Below are 17,112 nucleotides of genomic sequence, written 5' to 3'. Positions count from 1 at the left end.
GGTAGGAAGACACCTACCGAACGGGCGTGAGCTACTCCCGGTGAGGATATATGGGAAGCGAGGAGGGTGCTGAAGCCCTTCAGAGACTCTTCCCATGTCCTCACTAAGCGTTTCCCTTTTGTCTCATCAACACCAGAGAGCAGTTCAGCATGCTCTCTAAAGACAGTTCCTCTCTCTTTTTACACCACACTACATTCACACAACACACACACACCTTTTCCCAAAATTCAAAATTCAAAATGGCGAAAAATTACAGAGCCTCGGAGTCCCCGCCCGGGGGGGGGGATCATAAATTCCCACAGGGAGGACTCCCCTTCTGGCTGCCTACTTGAGAGGTGTCCTGATAACTCCTCAAACCTCCTCCTTATCAATTTCTGCAACATTCTGTGGAACACCATCTCTCCTCCTCTAAACCTCACCTTCTCTTCCTCACCAAAACACAGGTTTCTGAGGCTACTGACAGCAACCTCTACTCTGTTCCCTCCTACTATCTCTATCCTAAATTTCAATCCAAAGCTGGATGTTGCGCCTACGTGCGCAACGACATCACTTGCTCTCGTGCCCACGACCTTGACTCTTCAGAATTTCCTACCATCTGGCTAAGACTTCATTGTCATTCTATTATTAAATACATCTGTCCTGTTTATCTCTCACCTAACTCTACTAACTATATAAAATTCTTTGACTATTTGAACTCTAAAGTGGAGCACATCTTGACTCACTCTCCCTTCGCTGAAATCTCCATCTTAGAAGATTTCAATGTTCACCACCAGCTTTGGCTTTCATCCTCTATGAGTGACCAGCCTGGTGAAAAAGCCAACAACTTTGTTCTCCTAAACGACCTAGAGCAGTTGGTTCAGCACCCTACTCGTATTCCCGACCGTCTTGGAGACAGGCCCAGCATTCTAGACCTCTTCATTACCTCTAATTCTTCTGCTTACTCTGTCAAACTGTTCTCTCCGTTGGGCTCCTCCGATCATAACCTTATTTCTGTATCCTGTCCTTTCGTTCCTGTACATCCTCTGAACCCACCGAAGAGGCGATGCTTCTGGAATTTTGCTTCAGCTCGGTGGGACGACCTGAGGATGTACTTTTCCGATTTCCCGTGGAATGATTACTGCTTCCAGGAGAGAGACCCCTCTATGTGTGCCCAGCGCATCACAGAGGTGGTTGTCTCTGGAATGGAGGCATACATTCCACGATCTTTCTCTACTCCTCATGCTAAAAACCCTTGGTTTAATCATGCTTGTTCTCGTGCTATTAAAGATAGAGAGGCAGCTCACAAAAGGTTCCAGAGCCTTCGAACACCCGCTAACTTTGACCTTTACATTTCAGCCCGGAATCGTGCCAAATCTATTCTCCGACTTACCAAAACTTCTTTTATCAACAGAAAATGTCAACATCCTGCTTCTTCTAATTCTTCCCGTGACTTCTGGCATCTAACCAAAAATATCTGCTCCAATTACACTTCTTCCTCTTTCCCTCCTCTCCTTAACCCTGACCGCAGCACTGCCGTCTCATCTGTCTCTAAGGCTGAACTCTTCGCTCAAACTTTCTGTAAGAACTCCACCCTGGACGATTCTGGGCACATTCCTCTTACTCATCCCCCCTCTGACTCCTTTATGCCTGTTATTAAAATTCTTCCAAATGATGTTTTCTATGCCCTCTCTGGCCTCAACTCTCAGAAGGCTTATGGACCTGATGGAGTGCCTCCTATTGTCCTTAAAAACTGTGCTTCCGTGCTGACACCCTGCCTGGTCAAACTCTTTCGTCTCTGCCTATCAACATCTACCTTTCCTTCCTGCTGGAAGTATGCCTTTGTACAGCCTGTGCCTAAGAAGGGTGACCGTTCCAATCCCTCAAACTACCGCCCTATAGCTTTACTTTCCTGTCTATCTAAAGCTTTTGAATCAATCCTTAACCGGAAGATTCAAAAGCACTTTTTCACTTCTAACCTTCTATCTGATCACCAGTATGGGTTTCGCAAGGGGCGTTCTACTGGTGATCTCCTTGCATTCCTAATTGACTCTTGGTCATCCTCTCTTAGCCGTTTCGGTGAAACCTTTGCTATTGCGCTGGACATATCAAAAGCTTTTGATAGGGTCTGGCACAAATCTTTGCTTTCCAAACTACCCTCCTACGGTTTCTATCCTTCTCTCTGTACCTTTATCTCCAGTTTCCTTTTTGACCGTTCTATTTCTGCTGTGGTGGACGGTCACTGTTCTTCCTCTAAACCTATTAACAGTGGTGACCCACAGGGTTCTGTCCTATCTCCCACTCTCTTTCTGTTGTTCACTGATGATCTTCTTTCCAAAACGAACTGTCCTGCCCATTCTTACGCCGATGACTCCACTCTGCATTACTCAGCTTCTTTTAATAGAAGACCCACTCCACAGGAACTTAACGATTCAAGGCTGGAGGTAACAGAACGCTTAGCCTCAGACCTTACTATTATTTCCGATTGGGGCAAGAGGAACCTGGTGTCCTTCAGCGCCTCAAAAACACAGTTTCTCCACCTATCCTCTCGACATAATCTTCCAAACAACTATCCCCTATTCTTCGACAACATTCGGCTATCACCTTCTTCAACACTAAACATTCTCGGTCTATCCTTAACTCAAAATCTCAACTGGAAACTTCATATCTCATCTCTTACTAAATCAGCTTCCTCTAGGCTGGGCGTTCTGTACCGTCTCCGCCAGTTCTTCTCCCCCGCACAGTTGCTATCCATTTACAGGAGCCTTGTCCGCCCTCGTATGGAGTATGCATCTCATGTGTGGGGGGGCTCCACTCACACACCTCTCCTTGACAGAGTGGAGTCAAAGGCTTTTCGTCTCATCAACTCTCCTCCTCATACTGATAGTCTTCTACCTCTCAAATTCCGCCGCCATGTTGCCTCTCTTTCTATCTTCTATCGATATTTTCATGCTGACTGCTCTTCTGAACTTGCTAACTGCATGCCTCCCCCCCTCCCGCGGCCCCGCTGCACACGTCTTTCTACTCATGCTCATCCCTATACTGTCCAAACCCCTTATGCAAGAGTCAACCTGTATCTTCACTCTTTCATCCCTCACGCTGGTAAACTCTGGAACAATCTTCCTTCATATTTCCTCCTGCCTACGACTTGAACTCTTTCAAGAGGAGGGTATCAGGACACCTCTCCTCCCGAAATTGACTTCTCTTTTTGGACACTCCTTTGATCTCTATTCAGGAGCAGTGAGTAGTGGGCTTTTTTTTTTTTTTTTTACGCCCTTGAACTGTCTCCTTAGCTGTAAAAAAAAAAAAATAATAAACTACGTGCATTTGTGTACATGATAGAAATGTGACCCCTGTTTTTGCCGTGACGAGTTGTACCAGTTCGCTTGTCGGAGGCGCCGTTAGTTACACAGTTTCTTGTGAGTCGCACCGACGCTACGGGTTGGTTGATCAAGGGCTGCCTTTGCCCCGTCCACTTCATACTTATTGACTACATTGCTACATTGCCTAGCCTGCCTACCCACTGGTTTGCTCTGGCTATTCTTTCATGATTAGTTTTCTCATGCCCTTTCTTATCTAATAACGTACCCATACACCTATACTCTTCTGTTCTATTTATTACATTTTCACCTAGCACCCAAGTCCTGTCCCTATCAGACTCATCCCCATTCATCCCCAACACTTTCTCCCTACTGAACCTTACACTGAAATCCTATCCGTAATCAGTCACTGCATTGACCATCTCCTGTAGTTCCCTGTGGTCCTCACTAAGGATTACCACATCGTCTGCATACATCAGCACACTCAGCTCATCATTTCTCACTTACACGCCATAGCCTATATGTTTCACTCTCACTTCTAAGTCTTCTACATACAGCCTGAAAAGCAGAGTCGACTTGACGCACCCCTGTCTCACTCCTTTTTTACTGGTCATCCATCCTGTCTCTATATCTCCTATACTGAATTTGGCCCTAGTGTTTTCACACATGCTGCTAATAATCCCAATGACCTTATCACTCACACCGATCCCTTCTAAAACCTTGCTTAGCATTCTCCTGTCTACCCTATCATATGCTTTCTCGAAGTCCAGGAAAGATCGATATTTCTTCCGTCCATCCTTCCTGCTTATTCAATCACAGCATTCACAACATACATGTTGTCTTCTCCTCTCCTGTCTTTCTTAAAGCCATTCTACTCATTGCCCATTACATATCATGTTTCTTTCCACTATTATGCACAGCCTTTCATTCAGAATGCTACAGAAGATCTTGCACACTGTATCACACACAGCTATTGGCGTATAGTTCTTCAGTTACTTCCTACTCTTGTTTCCTCCCTTGTGTGTCAGGGTCACTACTTTCATTCCAAGTTGCTGGCACTCTCTCCTCACTCCATATGCGTTTGAACAACTCATGCGCCTCCCCAATCATTTCCTGGCCCCCCTCTTTATTAGATTCATTCGGGATACCATCCACGCCTGGGGATTTACCATTCATCAGTCTACTCATATACCTCTGAATCTCTTCTAAGCTAATCTCTTCATCCATCCCTTCCTCTACTTTCCTGCCTAAGGTGACGTTACCTAGGTGTCTTTCTGGCTCATTTATACCTCCAATATTCCGCAAGAAATCTTAAACTGCTTTCACCATTTCCTCCTCCTCCTTTACTATTTCTCCATTCACCTTTAGTTGCTCTACATTTGCTTTCTTTCTCACTTCTCCTCTCAGGAACTTATAACATTACTTACCTCCTTCCTCACCTCTTGTCTTTTAGTTCCCTTATGTTTTCCTTCTCTTCACTCTCTCTCGCCTTTCTAACCAAGTGTGTCATCTCTTTTTGCTTACTTTTATATTCCTCCCATACTCTTTCATACTCCATTTTTTCTTCCTCACTATTTCCTCTTCTTTCTCATTCTCCTACATTTCCTATTCAAATTGTTCCTTTCTTTCCTTGCCTTAATATCCCTATTTCACCAACTCTTTCTTACCCTACCCATTCTCCTCTGCACAAGTATACCTATAATCTCTTCTGCAGCATTTGTTACCTTTCTTACTATGAAGAAAAAAAAGGCTGTCATTCACTTCATCCACTCCTCTCTTTGCATTAAAAAATAGAGAAGATGCGGTGTCTGGTAGGTACGTGGGAAGTAAATCCAAGAGTTTTTGATTACTATGTCCAATATGTATGAGCCCCGCCTCCCCCAGCCCCCACTGCGGTATCTTATAAATGTAAACAAACTCCACAAGAACAAAACTGATATTCAAACAAATGTAACTAGTTCCTTTTTTTTTTTTTTTTTTGGTTAAGTATTATGGTAATAAACAAAGAACCTAAAGAAAAAAAACTGCAGAAGTGTTGGGATTGTACTGAAGAATTTCATGATATTAATGATAGGCTTTAGGACCCCAAATTAATATAATACAGAATAGACATTTTTTTCTTAATTAACAACTCTTGGATTTATTTCTCACATACCTACAAGATAGCACATTTTCTCTTTTTTTTTCCATATTCACATGTAAGGGGAGACAATTTTAGATATCCTAAATAGTAAAAATGTCCAAGATTAGAATCCTAAATTAATCCAACAAAGAAAATAATCAATCTTAACCTTCTCTAACCTAGCCAAGAAGGAAGAAGTAGACCGAGAGTGAGATGGAAGGATGGAGTAGAAAGAGATGTGGGAGATTCATGTCAGGTGGGAAGATGAGTGCCAGATGACGGGGAACAGATTGGTTTGGGAGTGGCTTGCAGTGGCGTCGCGAGGGTTGTTGGCGCCCGGGGGCAAAGTCTATTATGGCGCCCCCAAATGGGGGGGAGGGCTCTTTTCATTTGAGTGTACTAATCTTGGCAGGAAATGTTCGCCTTTATTATTTCAGATATATTGTGTTGAAAACAAAGCATTCTAATTTGCATAATAGTATTCTGGAATGATAGAACACAAACCGAATTCGCAAACTGAAATAGTTTATTCTATAAATAATAGATATAATCAATTAATTATCAGCCCTCATAAATAAATTCCAAAATATTGATTGGATAAATAAAATGTAGAAAAAAAGCACCACAGTAACCAGTAACTCTTAATAAATAAAGACAAATGGCAAATTAAATAAATAAGACTAAAATAGGAGATAAACATTAGTAAATACAGGGGGCTAAGAAAATCATGAAAATGTACAATTTGTTGCCAGTATAGAAGTTAATATTAGAAAAAAATGGATTTTGTGGTAAAGACTGAATAGTTATACTGCCTGGAAAAAAAAATGATAAGCACAAAGATGAATTACTTCACTAATTGTTAACCTTACTTTTCTTTAAAGAATGTTTTAGCATGCGTCAAATTAATGAAAACAAAAAGATTAAAGTGCTGGATGCTTAGGATCAACCATATGCAATGAAATAAAACGGTATAAAGCTATTAGAGGGTAAAGATAATTAGACAGATATTGATAATAGAAAATCAAAACAAAGAAAAGGGTTGACAATGAATTGTAGGATATCAAGTATTGATGCACGATACAATGTATTTACAGTTTTATCTTTCTAGCTTTTACAGCTGCAAATTTATCTGTCACGTCATCAAAGTTTATTTTGTTTGCGATCTCTTGCTCTACACTTAGTAGAGTTAAAGCCGACAACCTTTCTTGCCCCATAGATGTTCGAAGGTACAAGATAAGTTTCAACTTACTAAATGATCGCTCGCAACTAGCAATTGATACTGCAGTGGTCAGCAGTATCTGAAGGCCAACTCAAATGTTCGGGAAAACACTTTCATCCCCATATTGTAAAATGAAACAAAGTAATTCCTGTGGGTTAGTGATCAGAACATCATCTCGTGTCTTAAGCAGCATTCTGCAATCTACAGTTTTGCTGAACAGTTCCAAGCCATCTAAGTTAGTGTCATAGAAACTTGCCACATCAATGCACTTTTCTTTGATGTATGGTTCATTGGTTGTAGATAGCAACTCCTTAATATCCAAAAGAAAGCCAAACTTTGAATCCAGGTTACGCAATCTGATGAACCGTTCGCCCATTTCATTATGCATTCTGTCAATAGTATCTTTTAGCAGACGTTGCATCTCATTTTCTGCTGAGAGGCCTGCATCATCACCAGTTTCACCAGGCAGTTTTTTCTTCACTCTGCGTTGTCTGTCAATTCTTACATCCCAAGCATGACAGAGCTCCTTTGCTTTTTTGATAGATGTCTGGCAGATTTCCTCCCGATTAGCAAGGAAATAAACTTGCAACGCTATCCATGAAAGCCATTAAGACACTCACTCGCTACGAAGTTGTGAATAAGTGCATATCAAGGATTATTATTGAGGCTCACATCATAATTGTTGACAGCCCCTGCTGTCTCTTTTCTTCATCTTACTTCTCATGTCCTATACTAAGTCTCTTCCCCCTTCTTCCTCCTCCTCCTCATTTCCCTCTTTTTCTCCTCTTACTCTTCATGTCCTACTATTTACCTTCCCCTTCTTTCTCTTGCAACTTTTTTCCTCTCATTTTCCCCTTCCTAATCCCATTCCCCTTTTCTGTCCATGTTTTTTTCCTTTCCATTAAATCCACCATGTGTTGCGTATGTTCACTAGTATGTACATGGCATTCCTCCTCCTTCATTTCATCTAACCCACCCTAACACAGCAAGGCCAGTGTTTATGGAGCCACAGTCGTCACAGCCTCCACACACCAAGAGACTTCCAAGTCAGCGCAGTAGGTACTGTCTGGCCTCCTCAGTGCCACAGGCGGATGGTGGCGTCGGCCCCTGAGGTGAAGAGGAAGGGCTCATAGGGGTGCCAGGCTACGTCCAGCACACACAGGTCCTCGAAATGGGAGTATCCTTGAAACTCCTTTAGTGGCACCTGGAATGGGTCCTTCAGCCAGTCACTGTGGAGAGGTGAGAGTGGTTAGCAGTTACTGGTGTGTATGCTGTAGCTGTGGGTTGTTTGGTGGTGTTCATCAGTTCTCAGTGTGTGTGGAGCAGAAGCATTATTAGTTCTATAGTCAATCCACATAGACTGGATCCCTGGCCGAGTAAGTAAGGATGCTGCTGATTGACTGTTAGCAGATGGAATATCAGACATTGCTGTCGCCCAACACACTTGCTTAGATTTACCAAATATTCTTATATCTTTACTTAGCTCATCTGTTACCATAGGTGGGCACGATAACAGAAAACCTTATTCCCGATACCCGATAACTGATAATGGAAAACCTTATCGGTGATAACCGATATTCATTAACTGGAGACACAAATATAGGCGATAATCGATAACCGATACCCGATATAAATCCACAATTCCGATACTAGCTAGCGATAAGTCCGATAGGTGAAAACGATATTATATTGATATTTCAAATAGAAAAACATAGATGAATTCAAATTTTCATTATTTGTATTTTAGAAAACTTACAAAACCTGAAAACCACACGTTGACACGTAGCCTCTACGTTTCTCCCGAAATTGACCTATCTTTCGGCCACCTCTTTGGATTCTTTTTAGGAGCAGCAAGTAGCGGGCTTTTTTTTTATTAATGTTTACTACTAATACTAGAAACGCCTGAACCGGTGTTGTGTTATTTGGCGTCCCCACCGTCAAAAGCTGGCGCTTTTGTTTACAAACACTGGTCTCTCGTGAACTGCGCATGCTCAGACCAGAAGCGTAGACCTGTACAGTCTCACAAAGCTTTTTAACCGTAATTAAGAGTTGCTGGAAGGCTGAATCAGACATACATTACCACTACCACCATCCTCGCTATTTCTAGAACGACGCTCTGTACGAGTTGTATTTATATGTACAGTGTTGTTCTAGAAACAGATGGTGTGGCGAGATATTATTCTATTTGATTCAGCCTTCCAGCAACTTTTAATGTGTTAAAAAGCTTTGCGAGACTGTACAGGTCTACGCTTACTGGTCTGAGCATGCGCAGTTCACGAAACCAGTGTTTGTAAACAAAAGCGCCAGATTTTGACGATGAGACACCAAACAACACAACACCGGGTGCCTTCAATACCATGCCATGCTCACAAACGAATATGGAATATCACTATCTTCATCTATTCAAAAGCCCTAGGCCTTGGTGCTCTTGCTCACCTTCAACTCTCTGGTCTTGGGGAGGCAGGGCAAGCAATCGAAGACGTAGCTGTTACCAACCATCTTCTTATATCGAACCCACTGGTCAAGGAATGGCCAGGGTGACCGAAACTCAGGCTCACTAGAGTGACTTATCACCACTATCACTTTAACAGTGCCAGTGTTCCACTGGCACTCACTCCGTCACTCGAGACGCAGCTGAGAGGCCACGCGCCACGCCGCCACGTGAAAACACTAGCCGCTGGTCTCTGTTTGCGCTCTTTACAACGGGATCACAAATTTCAGGCAGTGAATAATAATATTTGGGGCAAAGTTAAATGATTTTTCATTGATATAGTGATTTTTGAGTCTAACATAAAAAAATAATTTAGTGTTTTAATGTTGATGATATAAGTATGAAATCTCTTTCATACTTTTTCTCTCTCTCCTTCATACAACTCAGGGCGCCCGGGCCACGCATGCGCAGTAGGGAGGAGACAACGTTTTATTTTTTCTGAGAGGCGGAAAAAAGTAGCGATTGTCGGTAGTTTGGTTACAAAAGTAACGAAGATACCGATGAATATATAAATAAGTAGCGGATGGCCGATAACCCGATTTTGTTATCAGCTATAAAGTATCGCGATAACTTATCGCGATAACGCCCAGCTATGTCTGTTACTACACATAAGTCAACTTTGTTGACATCATTGGATTAAGCAGTTTTTGTACAACTAACACTGTTGTCAAAACTCAATGTTTAAAAAAAAGTAACCACACCAAGAAAAATTCAGAAAGTAGCAGTCAGTGTGCATACCACTTTTTATTGGTCAATATTTTCAGCAATTATGGAATCAATTATAGAATAAAGCTTTTGTTCTCTTACAAAAAATCCTCCTGAAAGGTATTTTCAGATTTTAGACAAAGTGTACGTGATATTAGTAGAGACAAGAGAGAATTTATAAAAAGTGATATAAACATTAAATGTAATTCTCAGACTATACTCTATCGGGACCCAGAAAACGAACAAACAAGAGGAATGACAGATATACAACACCGTAAACATCTCATAAGACAAACGATAACAAAAGAGGGGAAACAACGAGGGTTAAGGAAAACAGATACCCAGAGAGGAATGACAGATATACAACTGTGTAAACATCTGACAGGACAAACACTAACAAGAAGGGTGACATATACAACAGTGTAAACATCTCATAGGACAAACGATAACAAAAAGGGGAAACAACGAGGGTAAAGGAAAACAGATACCCAGACTCAGATACAAAAAACAGATACCCAGTAGGAGTGGTCAGAATTGGGGACAACCATTCAAAAAGACTGAACCTGTGACGTCAGTCGTGGCGACATGTTATAAGCCAATAATTTAACAGAAAAGTCACTGTGGGAGTGTCTTAAGAGTAAATCATGAATAGCAGGAGAAGTAAAACAATACAACATAATGAGCGAGCCAATGGGTGTGACAGGAAGTATTGGCCACTGGTTATGTAGAAAATTAAGGCGTGTCAAGGATGTAAGTCCGCCTCAAGCAAAGAAAAATGTGACCTAGAAATCAGTGGTATGAGCAGACCGAGCTTGGTTCTCGCCTCAAGCAGACCTGCTACTCACTCAGCTGAGAATGGCTGTTGTGATCTTAAGCGTGAGTAGAAATTCGAGAATCTAAGGGAAACCGACTGTATTGTCCTGGAGATTATAATGTAGGAGATGTGTAGTAGGATTGTGAGTGGGACAGGATTGTGATTATTTTATTGCGATGTAAAGCAAAGGTAAAACCACTGGGTGTGGTATAATTTGGTGCTTCCGTGACTTGTAGTAGATTATACTATAGGAATGTGTTATTAGAATTTGTGAGGAGAGTACATAATGATTGTGATGTAAGCAGAGAGATACAAACCACTGCTTGTGGAATGACGAGTGTTATTATTATTGGCAACAATTGAGCACATATTGTAGTATTATGTTTAAGACATGTCGTTTGTCATATGTTGCATCCATTGCTGAATATGCCAGTGTTATGATCGTCTGAGCATAGAATATTGCGTAAGGCAATTACTTTCATTTAATTTCAAATAAATGTATATTGGGGAGGCGGTGGCTGAGTCGGTAGAGTAGCGGCCCCGTGTTCAGAAGGACGCGAGTTCAATCCCCGCCCGGTACCACCAAGCTGGGATTTTTCAGCCGCCGCCGAATGGCTTAAAACTACCCACATGCTGTCCAGAAGACCACCTATCAACCCGGACTCTAGATTCTAGGAACAAAGATGAGCTCTGGGAGGGCAGCATGAGCCAATGCAAGATGGCGCCACTATAAACACTCGCCTGCGCCAGAACGGGCTGGGCCGACCTTCAGGACCCACTGGAAAGAAGCCTTGGACCGACCATCAGGATCCACCGGGAAGAAGCCTACCGGCGCAATAGGCCGCAATATAAAAAATAAAAAAATAAAAAAATAAAAAAATTGTTTATCCCCGAACTTCAGTCTCCAATAACAACTTAAGCCGGATCACGCTACCAGGGATACGAGACGGTGAGATCATTTATGGAGTAATTAATGAGTGATAAAAGAATTGTTTTAATACAAGTTAATGCAAATAAAATAAAATATAAAGATTAAATACAAGAAAAGAAGGGTCCAAAAACTCACCATAATTTCTTTATCTTCCCATATCAGGTTTTGAAAATGGTGTCATAGCTGAACAATGATTGCTTAATCCAATGATGTCAGCAAATTTTGCCAATCATGTGTAAAAGATGACCCAAGTGAGAAATGCGAATAATTTCTAAGCCAAAAAGATTCTGTTGGGTGACAGACATCAGAGACACTCAGCCCAGCAACAGCCAATCATTAGTGTCCCTACATACTCAGCAAGGGATCCAGCTAAAATGAATGGACTACAGTAATTATTGGTGCTAATTATATAGCCATGCTGCGAACCCAACTCAATATATGTTTATGATTTACTTTTTCAATTCTGTCCTGTCTTCTCAAGTTTGATAGGATTCACAATATGTAATGCAACAAAATATTTAGGAAAAGTGTGTGTATAAATACTTAATTTCACACACTGCTTTCAGATAGTCATCTAGCACTGGGAACCATTCAGTATGACGTGTCTTGTAGTTGGCATGAGGCCTTCGATATAATATTTCCTGTCAACATTCACTCATACCCCAAAATCTCCATGACCAACTCCGCTACTCACTTGTACATCATGCCATGAGACACGATGATCTTCCCCTCGCCCGACACAGAGACAAACAGCGGGTACTTGCGGTGGAACGCCACGCCTCACATCACCGCCTTGTGGAACCTCAGCACATGTGGGTCCTGGTGCACTCCATCTCAATCCTGGAAGAGTAGTAATAGTAGTAATAATAATAATGATAATGCCTCAGTGGGACAATATTCTACAGGTCAAAACAACTAGAGGCATCAAAACAGTCATTGGTGTGCCCTATGGATGTAATAATAATAACAATAATGAGAAGATTTTATGAGTAACGCCTGGTGGGGGACCACAAATTCCCCCAGGGAGGACTCCCCTTCAGGCTGCCGACCTGAGAGGTGTCTTGATAACTCCTCGAACCTTTTTCTTATCAATTTCTGCAACATTCGCGGTCTTCGTTCTAATTTTCATTCTGTGGAACACCATCTCTCCTCCTCTAAACTTCACCTTCTCTTCCTCACCGAAACACAGGTTTCTGAGGCTACTGACAGCAATCTCTACTCTGTTCCCTCCTTCTATCTGCAAAGTACAGGTCAGTGGGCTTTTTGCGAACCCCTTACGTTCTTACGTTCTTACAAAACACTTCCCGGGGATGCCCAGGGTTAAATTAGTCATATATTCATTGTCCTTATCATCAAATATATTTTGAAATTTGATAATAAATGTATATACTATATGTCCATCATCATTTGTCAGCCTAATGTATAGATATATAACGAAGCCTAGCCTCACTGTCCAGATTTTTTTGCATATTCACTTAGATTATGTGATGAAGACCGGAGGCACGGGCCAGCTATCATCATGGCTCAGCTGATCGCTCTTGCCTCCCAAAATGGCTGACAGTTGTTTTCCTAAAACAAAAGCGAAGCGGTGTGACGTCAGTGCAACCCCTCTATAGTAGTAGAAGTAGTAGAAGTAATAGTAGTAGTAGTAGTAGTAGTAGTAGTAGTAGTAGTAGTAGTAGTGTTGGTGGTAAGTGAGTGTTCTAAGCGCTAATTGGTTCACGGATACAGAAAGGCAACATCCGTCAGGGGTGTTTATTTCACAAAAACATACAAGGTCATTGACACGGACAAGACACACAAGGAATGTGTTTGTGTGTATATGCGTTTGTGTAGATGTAGTGTAGTGTGGATGACATTGGAATGTTGGTGTGTGTGGTAAACAATATGTAGAAGAAGTGTATTGCCGAACGTGGACAGACAGTCGAAGATCAACAAGTAACAAGAGATAAACAATGAGGACGCGACGCGGACAACGGAGCGTGACGGGAGACAGGGACATTAAAACATTAATGACAAAAACAGAGTATGTGCTGTTGCACTCAATTTTCCTTGGCGTCACTGGTAACTGGTTTCGGCGGAGACTCGCCCGCTACAGTAGTAGTAGTAGAAACATATAATAATCTAGGGGTAGGCGGTGGCTGAGTGGTTAGCGTGCTGGGCTCACATTCACCACGCCAAGGACAACGTCGGTTCGAAAACCCCATGCTACCACCTGGGATTTTTCAGTCACCGCCGAGTGGCCTAAGACTACCCACATGCTGTCCTGAAGACCACTCATCAACCCTGACTCTAGAAGAAACCGTCCAGTGAATCAAGAATGAGTTCCGGGGGCAGCATGAGCCAAGCATCACTGGCACCACTATAAAAAATTTCATGCGCCATGACGGGCTTGGGCCGACCATATGTCCCTTGAAAAAAGCCTACCGGCGCTATAGGCGGGGATATAAAAACAAAATAACAGCAGTAGCAGCAGCAGTAGTAGTAGTAGTAGCAATAGTAGTAGTGATAGTTTTAGCAGCAGCAGCAGCAGTAGTAGTAGTAGTAGTAGTAGTAGTAGTAGTAGTAGTAGTAATATAGTAGTAGTAGTAGTAGTAGTAATATTATTTGTAGTAATAGTAGTAGTAGTAGTAGTAGTAGTAGTAATAATATTATTTGTAGTAATAGTAGTAGTAGTAGTAGTAGCAGGGCCACGATGAGCAGTAGAGGCAGAAGTAATGCCATACCAAATTTTAGAGTGAGGACACGCAAGGAAGAAAAGAAAACGGAGTCAAAAGAAAGAACTAACGAAAGAAGGACTGGAAATAAATGCAAGAGCAGAAAAATAAGAAAGCAAGAAAAAAAAAGGAACGAATGAAAGGAAGAAGACGAAATGGAAAAAACGAGAAAAAGAGAGGAAAAGATTCTACAACGTACACAAACAGACTGCGAATGTCCTTTTCTGACCTTTATCACCTTGCCAGCAAGCCAACCAGCCATCCTGCCAGCCAGCCAGCCAGGTAGTCAAAAGAAGCCTGTTGTTAGGGAGAGCGGGAGAGGCACTGACGGGACGCAGCAAGAAAGGAAGGGTATGCAAGGAGTAGCCCTAAGGGGGAAGGAGTTAGGAACGACCAAGGACTGGAGGCTGGGATGGAATAAGTAATGAGAAGAACAGCTGGTGGTGGAGATGGGTGTGGGTGGGGCAGGGAGGGAGAGGTCAAAAGAGCAGAGAAGGAAAGAAAGGGTTAGGAGAGTTAAAAACTGGAGAGAAAGGTGTGGGGATAGGTCAGGAGACCAGAAAGGGAAAGAAAGGGTTAGGTAGGTAAGAGAGAGAGAGAGAGAGAGAGAGAGAGAGAGAGAGAGAGAGAGAGAGAGAGAGAGAGAGAGAGAGAGAGAGAGAGAGAGAGAGAGAGAGAGAGAGAGAGAGAGAGAGAGAGAGAGAGAGAGAGAGAGAGAGAGAGAGAGAGAGAGAGAGAGAGAGAGAGAGAGAGAGAGAGAGAGAGAGAGAGAGAGAGAGAGAGAGAGAGAGAGAGAGAGAGAGAGAGAGAGAGAGAGAGAGAGAGAGAGAGAGAGAGAGAGAGAATTACATAGAATTACATAGATAACCAGACCACACAGGCCCTAAGGTCCAAACTATGTGGTCTGTCCTAAACCTAAGTGACAGTTGTTATGCGGCCATCATGGCGTTGAAACTGACCAAGTGAGCATTTAGATGGAGGAGATAGCGGTCAAGATTATTCTTAAACGATGCAATCGAGTTACACTGCACCACTGATGGCGGTAATCTGTTCCAATCTCGAACGACAACATTAGTGAAGAAGAATTTTGTGCAATCTGAATGAACTTGTCTACATATGAGTTTAGCGCCATTATTTCTCGTTCGCATCGAATCATCCATCAAAAACAGCTTGGTCGGATCCACGTTGGTAAAACCGTTAAGTATTTTAAAGCACTCGATCAGTTTTCCTCTGAGGCGGCGTTTTTCAAGAGAAAACAGGTTTAGATGGCCTCCTCGGGTTTGTTGTTTCAAATGAAGGAATCACCTTGTTGCTTCTGCTGAACACACCTACCTCGCAATGTCTTCGCATGGTGGGGGAGATCAAATTGCACGGGCATACTCAAAGAGGTCTGACGAAACTATTACAAAGGTAGTGGCAGCCCTCCCTTTTAGGGTTTGTTTCGTAAATGAATCATCACCTGGTGCTGTTACGCTGAACACCTAATTTCGCAATGTCTTTCGCATGGTGGGGAGACCAAAACTGCACGGCATACTCCAAAAGAGGTCTGACGAAACTATTATACAAAGGTAGTATAACATCTTTATTCTTAAATGAAAAATTTCTCTTAATCAAACCGATCATCCTGTTTGCTTTTTTAACGGACTCGTTGCACAGCTCGTTGCACCGAGTGACCGAGTGAACGCCTTTAACTTTAACGCCGCACATTTCATAGTCCTTCTTTATATTTTTAGATCCAGCCTGCAGAATCTGGCACTTGTTTATATTAAAAAAGAGAGAGAGAGAGAGAGAGAGAGAGAGAGAGAGAGAGAGAGAGAGAGAGAGAGAGAGAGAGAGAGAGAGAGAGAGAGAGAGAGAGAGAGAGATTTACATAGATTTACATAGAAAATCAGACCACACAGACCCCATGGTCCAGATTTGGTGGTCTGTCCTTAAACCTAAGTGATTTTACATTAATCAGAAGACTCCAAAACGTTGCATTTCTACTCTAGTTGATATTAAGTTGAAGGAAGTGACGGTCGAGCTTATTTTTGAAGGAGTCAATCGTGTTACACTGGACCACTGATGGTGGGAGCTTATTCCATTCTCGCACTATAACGTTGGTGAAGAAAAATTTGGTGCAGTCTGAGTTTACTTGTCTACATCTGAGTTTTACGCCATTGTTCCTCGTGCGCAAAGTGTCATCGATCATAAACAATGTTGATCTGTCTACATTCGTGAAACCATTAAGTATTTTAAAACATTCGATCAGTTTTCCTCGGAGGCGACGTTTCTCAAGAGAGAACATGTTAAGGATAGAAAGCCTTTCTTCGTAGGATTTGTTGCGCAAGGAAGGGATCATTTTCGTTGCCCGACGCTGAACACCTTCTAATTTAGCAATATCCTTTGCATGGTGGGGAGACCAAAACTGTACCGCATATTCCAAGTGGGGTCTGACTAAACTGTTGTAGAGCGGGAGTATTACATCTTTATTCTTGAATACAAAGTTTCTTTTAATGAAGCCCAACATTCTGTTCGCTTTATTTGCTGCATCGATGCATTGCTGTGAGAATTTGAGGTTTGACGCGATTTTGACACCAAGTCCTTGACGCATTGAACGCTTTTGAGTTTAACGCCGCGCATTTCGTATTCGAACTTCTTATTCCTCGTTCCAATTTGAAGGACCTGGCACTTGTCTACGTTAAAGGGCATCTCCCATCTCTCCGACCAAGCTGAAATTTTGTGCAAATCCTCTTGGAGGCTTTGCCTGTCTTCGTCAGTCAGAACCGAGTTACCAATCTTTGTGTCGTCTGCAAATTTACTAATGCGGTTATTGAG

The 17,112-nt window shown here is 42.3% G+C and overlaps 1 long non-coding RNA gene across 1 annotated transcript; it reads right to left on the bottom strand.

Moving 5' to 3' along the window:
- Window positions 1-5,998: 5,998 nt before the first annotated feature.
- Window positions 5,999-14,655, bottom strand: LOC127001018 (uncharacterized). The gene is made up of 3 exons (XR_007754661.1): window positions 14,525-14,655; window positions 12,273-12,418; window positions 5,999-7,866 (listed from the first exon to the last, which is right to left on the bottom strand). It is a non-coding gene; the product is annotated as an uncharacterized LOC127001018 (long non-coding RNA).
- Window positions 14,656-17,112: the final 2,457 nt, after the last annotated feature.

The sequence above is a fragment of the Eriocheir sinensis genome, chromosome 19 (assembly GCF_024679095.1).
Source record: "Eriocheir sinensis breed Jianghai 21 chromosome 19, ASM2467909v1, whole genome shotgun sequence".
NCBI classification, from domain to species: Eukaryota; Metazoa; Arthropoda; class Malacostraca; order Decapoda; family Varunidae; genus Eriocheir; species Eriocheir sinensis.
The sequence above is the reverse complement of the archived record's forward strand: the minus strand, read 5'-3'. Positions and strand labels throughout refer to the sequence as shown.